The following is a 16,887-nucleotide window of genomic DNA, read 5'->3' as shown; positions in this document are numbered from 1 at the left end:
AATTTGACCTTTCTGTTTCAAAAGACTTAGCAGCCGATTCTTTGATTCCAATTAATGCAAACTGTTGAAGTTTGAATTCAATATGAAATGCCGGAAGATTACACATTCCACGTATCTCACCAAATGACAGGCTAAAGATGATGATTGGCAGAAATACTACATTCATATAAAATTCCATCCGAAGGACTTTATCTCGAGATTTGACGATATTTTAAATTGGACCTAGAAGTTCATTCCAAAGCTTTATTCTTGCCAATGAAATATTGTTGCAAAAAAGAATGTTATTGTGATTCCTTCTTCATATTCTGTCGGATTCAATGTAGTTTTAGTTGCCAAACTACACATAATCATAACTGTGTGGGAAGATTTGTGAGTTTTTCTAGCAATTAAAGAACCAAATATTAACTAAATTGATAAACACAATCATGCACATCCTTCACATTAAAACTTGTGTCATTATTCGTTTTTATTTTCCTCTCACACAAGATGTAAAACCAGAACCATGAATGTATCAAAAAGATACTTTTGGTCGAGAGCTGAACACAATTTATTTATGTTTTTAAGTGCGGTAAAATTTTCCATATGATGAGTGCAAATAATTGTTAATAAAAATCTATAAATTAAGTAATTTGAAAATCTGCATTACTTTATTTATGGTTCAATAAATGTGGAATTAGTTCCGAATACGTATTGGTTGTAAGAAATTGTCAGTTGTTTTAGTATCAGTACTATATAAAATTTTTTAGAAAAGCACCTAAGAAAAACACACACTTTTTTCACATATGCCACAAGAAAATTCACCTAAAGAAGAACTTTTTCCATTACGCAACTGAAAGATAGCCTAATAATATGACTGGTGAAATGAAAATTACGAAATATGAAAGCCGACAGCACAAACTCTCAGAAACACATTAATACTCATTCTGCCAACTGAACTACAATGGATGTGAAACACAACTCAGAAGATCTAGAAGAATTGGAAAGAAAACTAGTTTTTTCGTTTTTTCTCTCTATTTTACATTTTCAACTCAAATTAACTGCAAAAATGCTAAATCGATTGATATAGAATTTATGTCGGTGTGTAAACATTGAAAAACTTTGAAAAAAAAAAAACAAACGATTTCTATAAATGATGTATTTTTATTCAGTATGGTTCCTTACAATTTTTTGAACTAAGTGGCTACCTTTATTAGCGATTACAAAATGACTCCTTTTTGCTGCGTTAGCTATTACCTTTTCGAGAATTTCGGGTGTTATAGCGTCGATTCCATCCTTGAGCTCGTCAATAGTTTGAGCCTGGATGGTGTAAACCTTGCTTTTCAGATAACCCCACAAAAAGAAGTCCGGGAGGGTTAAATCAGGTGATCCAGTCAATATCGCTTCTTTTTGAAATCAGACGTCACTGCATCAACCAGTTCATTGGAACGTCTTGGTCTTTGATGAACGGCATGTTGACAATCTCCTACTGTCTCGTGTTCAAAAAAATTCGATACAAAACGACGAATAGTATTGTCAGATGGAGCCTTTTTTCCGCGATATTTTTTCTGACATGCACGTTGAGTTAACACAATGGAACAACTGTTTTCGATGTAAAGTGTGAACCGATCCATGGCAAAAATTGTACTGAATTGACGTTTCCAAAACATATCTGATGCAATCGGTCGGTTGGTAAATGTGAAAGTTATTCACCGTTTACATATCGACATAAATGATGGAGCACCCTGTATTTTCCAGAAATTCTTCTAGAAGAAGTGCGTGACAAAAATTCATATCGCTTTCGGAACTTTTTCTTGTTTTTGTTTCTAATTTGAAACAGCACAGTGAGTTGACACAACACCAACACATCAAAAGAAAATAGAACAAATTTTAAAACTTCGCGCTAAGATCATCAAGCTTGAGTTTTATTTTTGACAGTTTTAAATTATACGATAGCCTATCAATGCAAATATGCTTCACAGCGTTGCGAATTGACTAAATAAAGAAAAATGTTTTTCCTTATATAAGACTGTAAGAACTCGAAGCAACACTATGAAACTGTAAACTGTTCTTCTACAGAATTCGTATTATAAATTTTTTCATTAATGATCATGTTTTTTTGGTTAATATAAGGTATCCTACGAACGGGTTTCGATTTTCTGAATAGTCTACACGAAACTGGAATTTTTCCTATAAATCCTACATCCTCGGAAAGTCCAATTCGAGGGAGATGTGCATCTAACGTGTAGTGACTGGACATGAGTATGGACATCACACGAATGAAGTCCCTATTCACATCCAGGGCCTTGAACCATGTCTTTGTCGATATTTTAGAAATAATTGAGTGCATCCACCGACCCAGATCATCTTTATCCCAAGAAGCTGGCAAATGTTCTTTGGCGAGACGCGCTATATAATTCGTTGAAAGCACTCGGTCTATCATAAATTTCACCCTCAATAGCACCACGTTTGGCTTAAATATCGGTTCTTTCATTACCTGGAATGGAGCAATGAGCCGGAACTAAAACTATTGTGATTTGATAGTTATTATTCAATATGTAGTTCAGGCACTGTTTTATTTTGTCCAAGAAAAACAACTTCAGTCCCATGTCTGGTATTTATTCTGTTCTCTGGCGTGTACTAATGGATCCTACCAAACATGTATTCGAAGTGCGCTTGCGTTCGTTTTTTTTGGTCCTAAATAAGTATGTGCGGGTTATCTATCTCATTTGAAGAATCTTGCTCAACTATGGCAGGCTCGCACACTTTCTCTTTTCGGTCATACAGTACAATTTTATTATTTCAGTTTATTTTGCCCCGGTCTCAACCTCCATTTTATGTAGTTTTGACACTGTTCATTGTAACCGCTTCAAAGAGCCTGCCGCTGCGTGCTTTATCGGCGGTGGAGTTCCGTGATGCACATCTATCTGCAGGATCAACAGCCCCATAACTTCTTTCTTGGTTTCAGTTTTTGATTTCGTGTCTGATCGTACTCCTAATCATCTCAAAAATACCATTCATCTGATCTATCATATCCATAGGGTGAAGTGAGAGCTTATATCTCTGCTCAATACGTTGGTTCAAACGATAAGATGAATATTGGTGCTTTCACCTTAAAAATATGGTATCATTATTGCATTGCTCACCCTAACTATGCTTGAGATTAGCGACGAGAAAAATCATGTTTCTTGCAAATTTCACATACTCACTATTTGGTATCAATACTCCCCACTGATGGTGAAGAACGAGAAACAAAGTAATTGCAAACATGCAGATTGGAACCGGTTTTGACAGTTTAATTACAAATTACTCGAGGTGATTCGTTGTATATGGCACTCTTGTGATTTTATTATGAGCAGAGTATAATTTTGTCTACGTGAATATATCGCTATAACGACGATTTGAACAGTTTGCAGGGTTTGATTTATGTTTTGTGTTTAGGCCTATCATAATGAATATCTTTAGAGCAATTTTCGGTTTCAACTCGCACAGCATCCAATTTCTAACCTTTTGTATGATTCTCAATGCCGCTTGTGATTCCCAATGATGAAGTCTGCAGTTCTTGCTTTGGGTATGGGGCTTCCAATTCCTCGCATTAAATAAATGATTCTTTGTAGCGCTCCTTATTGTCGACATCAAAATCTGCATTTTCAATAGATCGAACCGTTAATGACACGGTCGCACATGTTTTCCCTAATGATGCCTATTGTCAAATGTCAACCTAATTGCCTCAGTATGTTAAAGTACGCTTCCATAGTGCACTCGCGTTCGTATTTATGGTCCGTAAATATGGTAATTTTTTAGTGGCTTGTTTTTTTCTATGAAGAATTTCTTCCAAAATATGACGCACAATATTAACCCTTGTGGCATCTACTAGTGCATTCTCTCTTTACGGTCAAACCCATTTCATGTTTCCTTGACGTGAATACGTCTTTGATTCAATTTTCAACTGTAGATGCCTTTTACGCAGCCCACATGGGTTCGATTCCCAACCCCGCATATAGGGGCAGAATTTTTTTCTGACTCGAAGAGGCGAACGACCTTAAGGCTTAAGTTTCTATAATCAAAACAAAATAAAATTAAGTTTTCTCAAACATTTGGAATCAATGAGAAAAAATTATCACGCTTATTTACCCTTTACCGATAACAGATTATCAGTTATCGTATTTAGCATCTGAATACTGGATCTAGAATCGGGAATTGACTTATGGATTGGATTCTGAAAGTGAATTCTAAAACTTCGTTTTGGAACTAAATTCGGAAACTGGATTCTAGACCACCTGAATTCAGAAGTTAATTTTAGGTTTAGAATTTAATTTAAGAATTCAACTTAAGAAATATTTCTAGAATGCGGACTCAGAATTTAAAACCAATATTCTTCATAATTCTAATTCTGGATTCTGGAACTAGATTTTTGGAATTGGTTTCTTGATCACATTGTAGAAATAACATTAGTTTCTTAATTTATGTTCGGAATTCGAATCCAAATTTCTGATTCAGGAATTCAAGTTCAGAATTTTGGGACAAAATTCAAGATATGAATTTTTGATCTGGATTCTGGAACAAAGTTTTAAATCTGTACTCCGTAAATGAATTTTCAAATTGACTTATGAACCAGAACTTTTTACCTAAACTTAGTTTCAGAGTTTGATTTTTAAATTCAGTTTCACAAAACCATTTCTAGAATTCAGGTTTAAAATTCACAGCCTGCATACTGGAACTAAATTTGGAACTAGGATTATGGAGCTAGTTTTGGAACTGAATTGTGTTCCTTGATTCAGGTTCGGAATTTAAGTTTAGAATTCAGTTCTAGAACTACATTCAGAGACTAGACTCTAAATATGAGTTCAATTCTAGTACAAAATTCATGAACTGAATTTGGAACCTAAATTTTGCAACTGAATTCCGAGTCTGTCCCAGGCTCCGGATTTAGTTCTTGCATTCAGTTCCACTTCATGGATCCTGGCTCCGAATTGAGGTTGTGGTGCAGACAAATAAATGATAGCAAAACGTCCTTGAAAGTTGTTAACACCGGAAAAATTTTCATAAATCAGTTCTATTTAGAACCATAAAAATATTCCAAAGAAACTATCGCAGTTTTCCTCCACTGAGTATGTGAATCTCCAAATAAAAAAACTATTACTTTGCTTGTTGTATATTAGCTGATGTTAGGACCTCCCTTATTTTTGGTCGGTCCACCTAATTTAATTTGTCATCGATAGGTTGTATTTTAATCAAGATACAACATTACAATTATGGAAGCAAAGAAATAAATGTTGCAAAATTCACACCATCTATCAACTTATACGAACGGTTATCGATATTCGGAAGGCTGAAAGAAGCATGTCAGCTTTATCAGTGTTGGGAAAATCATGATCAAAAAAAGTTCATTTTAGTATCACTCGTGAAAAAATCAGTTCAAGAGATTTTAGAAAAAAAACTCAGTGACTGAAAAAATCACTTCCTCTATTGTCATTCATGAAACAAGCATCCACAAAACTCTGAACCTCGAAGTTCACAACTGATTTTTTGTGTCAGCGAAACTTGTCAGCACCCACAGAAATGTTGCTAAAGAGATAATTGATTCAGATAATTGGATGATGATGAAGTGATCCGTGCAAGATTTTATTATTATATTCTCAGAAATACTAAAATCTTTACTGAATAAATTCGCAACTGAATTGCAATTGAGAAATAATGACTGCGATATTTTCGATGCACGTGGGGTGATCAATATTAACAACATAATTTTTTTAAACATGTCAAACAATGATTATAGCGACGGAAGGCTGACTGATTACACTGCACTATTTAGATTAAACCCAGTAAAATGCTATTTAGCATGAATTTGATTCATGGAAGTAACAGGAGCGCAGAATTGTCACCATGACTGAATCACTCAAACGCTGCGCCTGCGCCTGGCGCGTTTGAATTGGCGAAGCGATAACCTGCGCTCCTGTTACTTCTGCGTACGAAATATTTTTAATCAGCAGCATAACATGCTTTGTGACTTTTTTTACTATCATTATAACTATTATTAATCACAGCACTTGCTGCTTTTTTATGATGTTACTCCACTACCACGGTAATGCTGAGTAAATTTCGAATACATAACCACTATTGATCCACTTATCAACCACCCTACTAGTGAACTTTTCACAACTGATTTGCTACCATATACAATCAGTCTCAGTGAAAATCGTGTTTGCATAAAGGAAGGAGGAGTTCTTTCAAAAAGACTAATAAGTTCGAAACGTTTGTTTAATTCTATGTTCAGACCGTGCAATGTGTTTGTGGGTTCCGAAATGTACAGCAGGATGAAATTGAACTGTTTAACTGAAAAACGTAAACGATTTATGGAATTTCACTTTCGTTCCTTCTTCAACTTTATTTACCTTCACTTGGTAAAACGGATAACGGATCTTACTCCAACTAACGGTTTGAAAATACGCGAAATGAATGATGAATTGAGGAATATTTTTGTTTTAAAATTCATACCCATAAATGTTGTATAATATCCTGGGATTTTTTTCCCACCACTCACAAACAACTGCTTAGCGGACTATAATAAATAATTTAATTGAATTGGATCTACTAAACAAAATTGACTTTCACCATCTCTACTCCTTGGCACTTACTATGTTCTACTACTGTAGCTCACGAGTCGTCCCCAATTCCCAATTAGTCTCTATTGAACTCGGTCGTGCCGTGATGATCGATCGACTCGGTATTCATTGGTTCGCTTTTCTGGATTAATAGCTGGCGGTATGCCATGTTACCAGTGCTTCGATTCCTAGTCTCGTGATTATTTACTTAACTGATGAGCAACCACCTTTCCACTAAAACAGCCTCCTTCTGCGCTGACGTTGATTTGAGAGTACCTCTTGCGATTCTTCAAAGCTGTATTAAATTATAACTTCTCTGATCTTGTCGGGAAATTATATTAGACTCTTCAAAAGCAGTTTAATTAGAATAGTCGTGTTTTGATTAAGTTTATTGGTGGCTCTGGTTTTGGAACGATCTTATGAACGAATGAAAGTTGGATTTATAGGTTACTGATGGTGTTTTCGCTTGCAGCTGAACTCGACCCGGTTTAGGTTATGGATTCGACAGCAGTTGGTGTTGAAACTGTACGAAAACGATAAAAGTTTCAAGCTACTGTATTCTAGTCTTTCGGTAGCACGTTTGGCAAATGGATCGGACCACGACTAAAGAGCCTAACTGCAAATGATAGTTTCTCCTTGTTTACTTTTCCTTTCGTGGATTGTCGGTTTGATTTTATATTTGACGCCTAATTCTTTGCGAACTTTCCAAGCAAAAACTAGAAACTTTCGATTTACTATTGGAAACATTAAACAAATTTTTTCAATGGCTCCATCATAATTGAAGGATAGAGTAAACAAAGAGCTGTCAACAACTGCCCTGTAATCGGCTCGAAAACGGTAGATCAAGTATTTTATGACATTTTTATTTGTTATAAAAATATAGCACCCATGAAGTTCCAAACGTAAGAGGCAATAATATTTATTGTGGATCTGCAAATGCTTATGAAGTTATGAATAGAGTTGTATGCTTATACTCATTGATCGACTGGAAGCTTTGTCAAAGTGAGGACAAAAATATAATAACACGAAGAAGTATCAATTCATGTGTAATTTTTTTATCAGGATCAAACGATCAAATGTTTAACCGTATCTTATCCTTAAAATTTAGAGTATTGTGATTTTTTGCTTTTGAATTGATTATACAGGTTTCTAGCTCGTAGTCATGTCCGTCAATTTAGCTATTCACGAAATCACCCACAAAAAACAGCGATAAACCGAGTCCTTGAAGGGTCATAGTAAAAAAGTGTTCAAAAAAAAAGTGATTGAACCTAGTTTCCCACAACTGCACAACTATAAACCAAACAATTAAATAAACTCGACTTAAACGGTCTGTTAACTGCTTCTAACCGTTATCGATTAAGACGTCGCTGTTGGTTATGGCATTCATTAGGAGCGACCCTTACCTACCACATTCGTTATGTGTACGCGCAAAGATCAGCGCAATTTCGATGCAGTAATTTTCAAATGAGGATGGTACTTAGCGCGGCAGCTCGTTACTCAAAACACCCACGCTTATCGGTGGGGTATGCACATAAAACTTAGAAATACACATGAAAACGATGCGAGCGGACCTCGGCGTAAACGACGACGACGACACGACCACATCTTGCTACTCTCATTATTTTGGTTTGTATCATATTTTTGCTGGACCGAAGATGCTAAACGAAGACGTTGAATAAAAACTTCAAGAGTATTTTTACCAAAACAAGATTGTGTTTTATTTAAGCCTCTTCACCGCCACCGAAGTATTTTTATTGACCGCTTTGCCAAGTGTATTATATCAATGCAGTAGTTCCCAACTGAACAGCAGTCGACTATATAAATTATTTTCAGTATCAACACCAAACCGTTACCCCACGCTGGCATCGACGACGATTGTTTTTCTTTTTTAATTGCTTCTTAAACTCCCTATGGGTAGTAAAAAAACGCCGGGTACTTATGTGCTTACGATTTTGAGTGTTGATTCCTGATTTAGGTAAGAATTGTGTTGTCATTGTTCTTGTGGTTGAGACTGTACGAATGGTGCATTGCAATGAGGTTGAATTGGATGACAGACTGATTAAATGTTCGGAAATATGTAACAAAAATTGATAGTAATACTATGATTTTAATATGAATCTTCAACTGAATCTTCATCGAACATTGATTTTTTTTAAATAGAAGCAATTATATTTGACATACTTATATTTTACCTTTTTTATAGAAAAGCTATAGAAATGTTGGAAGAACCGACTTTCGAACAGAGCCTTGAAGACCCATAGTGTTATATACAATTCAATTCTGCTCGACGAGATTGGAAAATGTCTGTGAATGAATGTGTGTGCTCCTATCAAATATTTTTCTTACCGCACGGTTTTCGCGGAGATGGCTGTATCGATTTCCACACGCTTAGGCTCGTTAGAAAGCTATTATTTCGCCATTGTTAAAGCTCTCGAAGATCAGATAGCTGTCACTTCTGGTTTCAGAGATATGATGGACAAAAAAAAACAAACAAAATATTCATTTCGTTTATAGAGGTTTTAATATTGTGGTCATTCGCCTTTAGGCTCAGAAAAATTTTGCGGCCTTTTGGGCGGGGGTTGAGAATCTAACCCCGGTAGGCTGCATAAATGGCGATTGTCTTAGTCATAACGGAATAAGTGACGTAACCGACAAAACGTGTTGTTTTCTTTTGGCTTCATTTCTTCAGCCATTCCTGAGCCGATTTCCAAAAAGTAAGATTCGTTTGAAGTTCACAGTTCCAATGGCTGTCACTTCTGGTCCTTCGGGAGATATACGATACACCTAGAAAAATCAGACGAATTTTCGTCTTCTGAGACCGACATTTACGAGTTTCAGAAATGAATCAATGGTACAGTAGATTTATTGAAAATTTGATGCATACGAAGATATTTTTAAGTGCGGAAATTTTCACACGTCTGCTTGAAATGTTAGGTATGTTTGACACATATTTAAATCATTCCTGTTAAATTCAGTCATTTTACGTTCATTGTGTTCATTTCTATTCCCGGAGATATAAAAAAATAAGTGTACGTCACCCACCAAACTTTTTTCTCCTTCGCTCGATTTTCTCTATTTATTCTATTCAGTCAATGATCAAACTCATATATCAAATAGCTATTGGCACAATGACGCTATTTTGGAATGTAGAGGCGCTGCTTGTTTAGAGATTATTTTCACGATTTCTTATAAAAACGGGCAAATTCTTTTGAAAAATCATAGTAGAAGTAGAAGAAAAAGTTTTTACTCTGAGGTTCACTTGCCACTTGTTTAATTAACGATTAAAAACTTCAAAAATTGCCCGACAATCAATAAAAGTCTTCAAGAATATAAGATGAAAGTTTTTCACTTAGTTCACTTGATTGCGCTTTGTTTTCATTTCATTTGGTTCCGCAAATTTGGCAAGTTTTCTCATAATGTTACAAAAAAATATTTTTTTCCTTTTCCAATTATCATCAACAAGTATTTTTCTAGTATCCGTGACATTATTTTAATTATATTATTGATATTTATATTTCAATAAAACTAAATAAAACTCGGCTTCGAATATCACCAGGAAGAGCGTGTTAAATACTAATAAAATTACCATTGTGGCAAATCTAGTAGCACTGGTTTCATTCCGCTATATGTCAACATAACGCTGTTAAGTGTGTGTGTTTCATCGGCTATGTACAGAGATGCCAGATATTTTCATAGAAAATAGAGACCTTTCGTCTCCGGCTGATTTAAACCAGTATGCGAACGCAAGCATCTATACAATACCGATAACTCTGTATAAATGGCATCTCTGGCTATGAATTTTAGAAGGGCTGATTGGCTAATTTATAGAACGAATAAAGGACCTACGATAGGATGAATAAAAATCCATTGAGATGAAATTAAGAGCAGATTAGTGAACATATCAGAAGTGCATTTAGGGGGTTTGTGAATTGATTTTGTTTGATTTCCATAAAATGTGAATCAATTTTCAATGTGAAGCAAGGCGAATAAGGCAGAAATATGAAATAATTGTAGTGATTTTAGTGGCTAAATCTGGTCTTTGAGTAACCTCTCTACAATTGAGATGAAATATTGCTGATATATATTTTTACTATTGAATAAACCAAAAATTCATTGCAAATCACTACTGCCGGTTTAAAATTCTCGAAAGAACCCTCCTTTTCTTTGTTCCATTTATCATTGACAGGTGTCGCTATCGATAATTCAGTTTCACGGCAATGTGCCAATCACTTCTGGTTCTGGAGATATAATGGTATAAGTGATGTAACCAATGAAACGCATTTTTATTCTCTTCGTACGATATTCTTCGAGCTGACTAAACCGATTTCAATATGATAGAACTCGTTTGAAAGTTACTATTAAATCATTGATCAAGTTCAAAGATTAAATGACTCTCACTTCTGTTCGCAGCACGGAAACGCGAAATTTTAACGATAAATTGCTGAATATGCGTAACCCACGCTTCTATTATGCGAACCGTACACCAGAGTGCTTACCGACATGTACACTTCGATGAAAATATCTGCGAACCCTCAGAGAATTTGAGAGCTCTGAAAAATTCACTGCTCTGAAAGTATTGATTTTTCCACTCTGAAACTTTGCCAAGATTAAGTTAAACCCCTAAGGCTTCTTTTGTCAACAAAAATGATATCCTTTCTTCTAAAAGTAGCTGTTCTTGAGATACTTGGATAACACCATTTTTTATATTTCCATCAATTGTTTATTTGCTTGCTATATCTACAATTATTATATGTACATGAATAATTCTTAATTATATTTTAGGTTTTATTTATGTCTGACGGAGCTGCCTCGCAGTACAAAAACAGAAAAAAATTTGCAAGTCTCTGTAAATTTCAAACAATGTATAACATTGATGTATCTCAAGAATAGCTACTTTCTTCATTTTTCAAAAGGCACGGAAGGGATAGCCATCAATCTGTAGGTTTTGATAACAGCTATAAAATATAAATTATCAAAACAAATAAAATAAAAACCATTCTTTTTTTATTTAACTTTTTCGGATTATTTTGTAATTATTGAGAAAAAAATCAAAAATTCTTTTCAGTGTATATTTTTATTAGAGTGCCCAATCGATTCCCTGCAACGTCTTCCTGAACGCCATTTTTGCACAATTAACGGTTTCCGAGTTACAACGATTTGAAAAAGGCAATTTTGGTGAAATGCAAAATTACATACGCCCTTTTTTAAAAACCAGTCGTGAGTCGGATTGACCTCTCCATCGGTTTGCCATACTGAAGCCATGTGCAAAGTTTCATCCAAATGGGAGAGGATCGATTCTGATTTTGTCACTTTTTTTCTACTCATTCCTGGAATTGCTCGTTTTTTTCTATGAATAAGTTACAGATGCTACATGGGCTTACTAGGTAGTTTTTGTTGTGAAGCGTTAAGTTTATAGACTGATTTGAAACGAAAAATTGGATTTATTGTCTGCAGCCTCAAATCGCTTGCCAAATCAGAAAATTTTATCCATATTTTTTCTAGTCGTGGCTCATCTATTGTTTGGTTCGGGAAGCTACCATAATCTTCAAATATGATTCATCGTCAAATAATTTTCATGCTAAGCATCCCGTGAGAAACTTTCTGTAGAACATACGAGTTCGTGTTTTGATCATTCTTTTTAAGTTTCAATAATTCTGTGATGTTTATTGTGATGCTTCCGAACAATAGATTTCCGCTCACGGTTGAGAACGATCGATTTAGTCGACTTAGATTCAAGCCTGCTTTGACATTTGTTTTGTCATCCATAACCACACAGTCAAATTTCATCAACAATTTATCGTACGGCCTGTACGCTATTGGTTTCGAGCTGACTTACTCGTTCTTATTTAAGATTTTTATTACCAAAAACGATCTATATCCTACCGCTTTGTTCGCTTTTAGAAACAAAAGAATACGACGTTTTGGGATTTGAAGTTGTCATTCTGCTTGGTGCCAAATTCTGCTTTTCGATTGGAAGTCAACCGGTCCCGAAAGTGTTTTAATCTATTGTTTACCGTCGAAAGAGGGAGTTCAGATGATTTTACTATGTCATGATGTGACATTTATGGCATTTCCACATTCTTCTTTTTTCAATTATGTTTTCAACAAACTACTGTAGTGTCAGCAAATCGTATGTAAAAACAGTGCTTTAGTACTTTAAAATGGGATGTGGCTAATAAATCATGGCTAGATAAAGCTGTGCGCATACTTTAAGACGTTCAACCAAAGACTATTTACAGGTTTTGAATTCTTGTACTCTTAATAATGAAATTTTCAGAATCTTCAGAAGTGAAAAATATGCCTTAAGTTAATTTTGTTTGTCTCGGGACGATTAAATCAAATTCCTTGCTCATGTTCGATTTTATTTTGAAAATCCAAGAAAGTTAGTAACATTTTGTAGGGGTTTTAAATTATTTGAAAAACATTTCAAATTATGCTTGTCAGATGAAACAACTAAGCAAAGAAATAGAATAATAAGAAAGCCCTTGAAGCTTTAACTTTAATTTTAACTTGTAAGCAACGTAGCTGCCTTAATCTATATTCAATAACCTTCAAAGTTGAAATGCTTTTGATTTTAGAATTTGTGTTTTGCCTTCTGAAACCCTCCGAATGATTCGTGAATTAGGGTAACAGAGGGGTAATTTAGGCCCACTTTAGGATTTATTTTATTTTTAACCCACTTTGAAAAAATATCCCCCAAATGTTGTAATATCTTTGAGAAACTCTTCTGCGAGAGGTAGTTTATTGTGATTAGCTTCAAAATGATGCAACATGGGTTACTTAACATCGGTTAAATCCATAAAGTTTTTTAGGTGGGCCAAAATATATGAAGTGCCCAAACCACAGTTCTAGAATTTTGAATCAAAAGTAACATACATGAACATTTAAATAGACTGTGTAGGTACATTATTTTATTTTACGTTCATACGTCGGTTGTCTGTGGCTTAAAACCTAATTAATTCGATTTAATGACGGTTCACAGGAAAGGGACTATGTTATATGTTTCCCCCTTTCCATAGAAGAATTTAATCACAATTTTGAAACAGTCTATCAAAAACACCGTGACCATAATATTTTAACTTAGAATGATTATTCTGGATCAATTGTGCAATTTCCGGATGTAGAATATGCATATAGCTATCAACAGTGAATTGTAATAGACTGTTCAAAATATATTCAAAAAGTCTGAAATTCATTCCACGCATAAACACAGAAACACAGAAACACCACACTTCGACAAAGTTTACTGAAACCTTCCTTCTTCAATCAATATTATGCCATTTGTGTACGTCCTCTTAGTGAGTAATAGTTAGTAAGAAGAAAAGAAAAAAAACAGTACTTCACGCAACATAAAATCTTAATTGGCTCTTGGCGGGTATGATCGTAGAGCTTCGGTTGAGGGTCAAAGTTTCGGCAGGATGATCCCACCGATGATTCGACCAAGTAACGTAAGGTCAGTGAGGTGTGGTGCTGAAAGATGTGATTAATCGTGATCTTCTAAGTGAGACGTTTTTTTCTGCACCTAACTACGAGCACCGTGAGTCAGCCATAAAACAAAAGGCGACTGAATGAGCACGTTTGATCTGACATTTGCTCACTTATGAATGCAGAAACTTCTTATCGGTTCGCCAGTGAAGTTTCGTGTTGATCAATCGGAATCACGTTGCGGTGGTTATATAACGATCGACTCAACATCGCATATCATCGTGTAAGTGAATATATAACAAATTAAGTTATGATTTTTATCAGCGAATGTAGTCGAGTTCCTCGCTGCCAATCGTGGTGGAAAGGTTGGACAAGCTGACCTATCCGCCTGGAGTATGGTGAAAATGCGTGCCGGCTCTGTCAGACCGAGTGTCTGGCGGTTCGAGTGAAGTTGACACATTTGAAAGCGATGATGGTGATGGTTGATCGTATAGGTGTAGGTTTAAAAAAAAACGTTGAAAGTAAGTATTATGCAAAGTAAGAGAGGTAAGAATGCTACGTTCATTACGCTTTGTTCGTCGAATGGATTACATGTTGTAGATAATGCGATAATTAGTTTATATATTATACAATCGAATTTATTGGTCAAGTGGTAGTTTAGCAAATGTGATTACAAATTTCGACTGAAAGTTAAACCCGGTCAACTGTGAATTTTTGAAGTTAAGCTGTGAAGCTATTGGAATAGATGATATTTCGGATGATTTTCAGTCGGTAAAATGCTAGTGCATATTTCATGGCTATGCGTGATTTGGTGTCAAAACTGAATCTCTTGCCGTTCCATATTGATAATGCAGAGATTGTGTAACACGAACAGAATATTTATAACGGGATATATAGGTGACTGAGATTGAAATATTTTTTTTCATTATTTCATTTATTTCAATGAGAGCTGGTTATTCCTAGCAAACAATTATGTATTGTAGGGCGAGCTTGATGAATTTCTAATGTAAATTTTCTTGAAGACGGCTTTCATTTATTTATATTTGACAAGTTATAAGCCCACTCTATTTAGTCCATTTAGACTTGTCGTCAGCCTCACAGTGTATGGAAGGTCCGCACGTTACCATGTAGCTGGTCGATTCATCGTGTTCGCTGTGCTGTTCTGTGTCTTCTTGTTCCTGTAGAGTCGTCCTTAAGAACTGTCTACACCCGTCTGTTTTATAACATCCTTACAACGAGTCTCATCCACCGCAAACGTCCGATTTTTGCGGTATGCACGATGTTTGATTCTTCCAGCAGCCGATGCAACACGTGGTTTATTTACAAGGGCCCCGTTTCGTTTTCCATCTGCACTCGACCGTTGACGGTGCGGAACACCTTCCGTTCAAAAAACACGTTTGTCCTCCACGAGCATAGTCCAGGCCCCGTGGTCATAAAGACTGCCGAAATTCTCCCGGCAAAGTTGTACGAGGCTTCACATCAAAAATGGTTCAATAATGGACCTCTGTCTGCCGAATTAATTGAAGGGATCAAGTTGTCAAAAATTGCTCGCCGATCAATGGAGCTATCTGTACCCAGTTTTAACTCATTAAAAGGGCAGGACCAGACAATTGGCTTTTCCAGAAAAATATTACTTTTCTTATTCCGGTTGCTCCCTGTTAAAAATAATACATTCCTCGCGATCAATGTTGCCAGTAGATATAATTATTCATTCTGAAAAGCTTCTCCCCTTATAACATGCGATAATTCTGTATAAAATGTTCAAAACGACGAATGTATCAATGAGAGATTTTCTTTGTGTACTTTCTCTTTCGATTATTACGGTACTCCTAGCAATACTTCTCTCCAATTATTTACCGACAATAATAACTAAAGCATTATCTAAAGTTATCATCTTTTAATCTGCACTGCAGAAATTACCGAAAAAAGCAGGAATATTCCTCAATAATCGAAAGAGAAAGTAAACAAAGAGAATCTCTCATTGTTACATTCGTCGTTTTGAACATTGGCACACTCCATCAGGCGTGGAACGGCAATGAAACAAATCTCTAAATAACTAGGGAAACGTGCCACTTGAACCAATTAGTACTGATTTCTCATTCTTTCTGAATCATTTTGCAGCGATTTCATCAGAAAAAAATATACGCTAGGAAATAGGTTCTCAGAATTTCGGGATGTTTGGAAGTGTCGTTCTCCATCGATGTTTTTTTTTAAATTTTGTCATTGGGGTGGCAATTTCCATCTTAGGGTGGTTAAACAATCATTTTTTCCTTGTTTTTGTAAAATGAATTTTTTAGAAACTTGTGTGGAAAAGTTTAAAGTTTTTGGAAAAAGTATTAATGAAATAGCGCATTTTATTAAGGCGGTGAAAAACAGATCGAAATACTAGTATTTCTGTCTGTTATTATCTTGTGACATTACGGATTAGCGAATCGAGAAATTCATTTATTCCATTAACCATTTTGAAAGAATAAAATTTTCTTATAGCATTTATTATATTTATATTACTCATTTTATGTGAGCATTTGTAAAAGTATACAAAATTGACGAATTGTGAGAGTTTATTTTCATGAATTGTCAAGTTTACCGTGGTTTGGTAATTCAGAGTAAGTTTTACTTTTCATTTGGCATATTTTATCGTACTCGCGTCTATTAAGATCTATCACATATATTATATTATTCCTAATTCATGGAAGGAATCGTTCATCTTTCCTGTATTTAAAAAAGGTGATAAAATCAATATATCAAATTACCGCGGAATTGCTGCATTATGTGCTGTATCTAAGCTTTTTGAAATAATCGTTTTGGACTTCATTACCCACAACTGCTCTAGCTACATATCTTCAACTCAACACGGTTTTATGCCAAAACGATTCACATC

The sequence above is a fragment of the Malaya genurostris genome, chromosome 3 (genome assembly GCF_030247185.1).
Source record: "Malaya genurostris strain Urasoe2022 chromosome 3, Malgen_1.1, whole genome shotgun sequence".
Lineage (NCBI taxonomy): Eukaryota > Metazoa > Arthropoda > Insecta > Diptera > Culicidae > Malaya > Malaya genurostris.
This window is presented reverse-complemented; position numbering follows the sequence as displayed.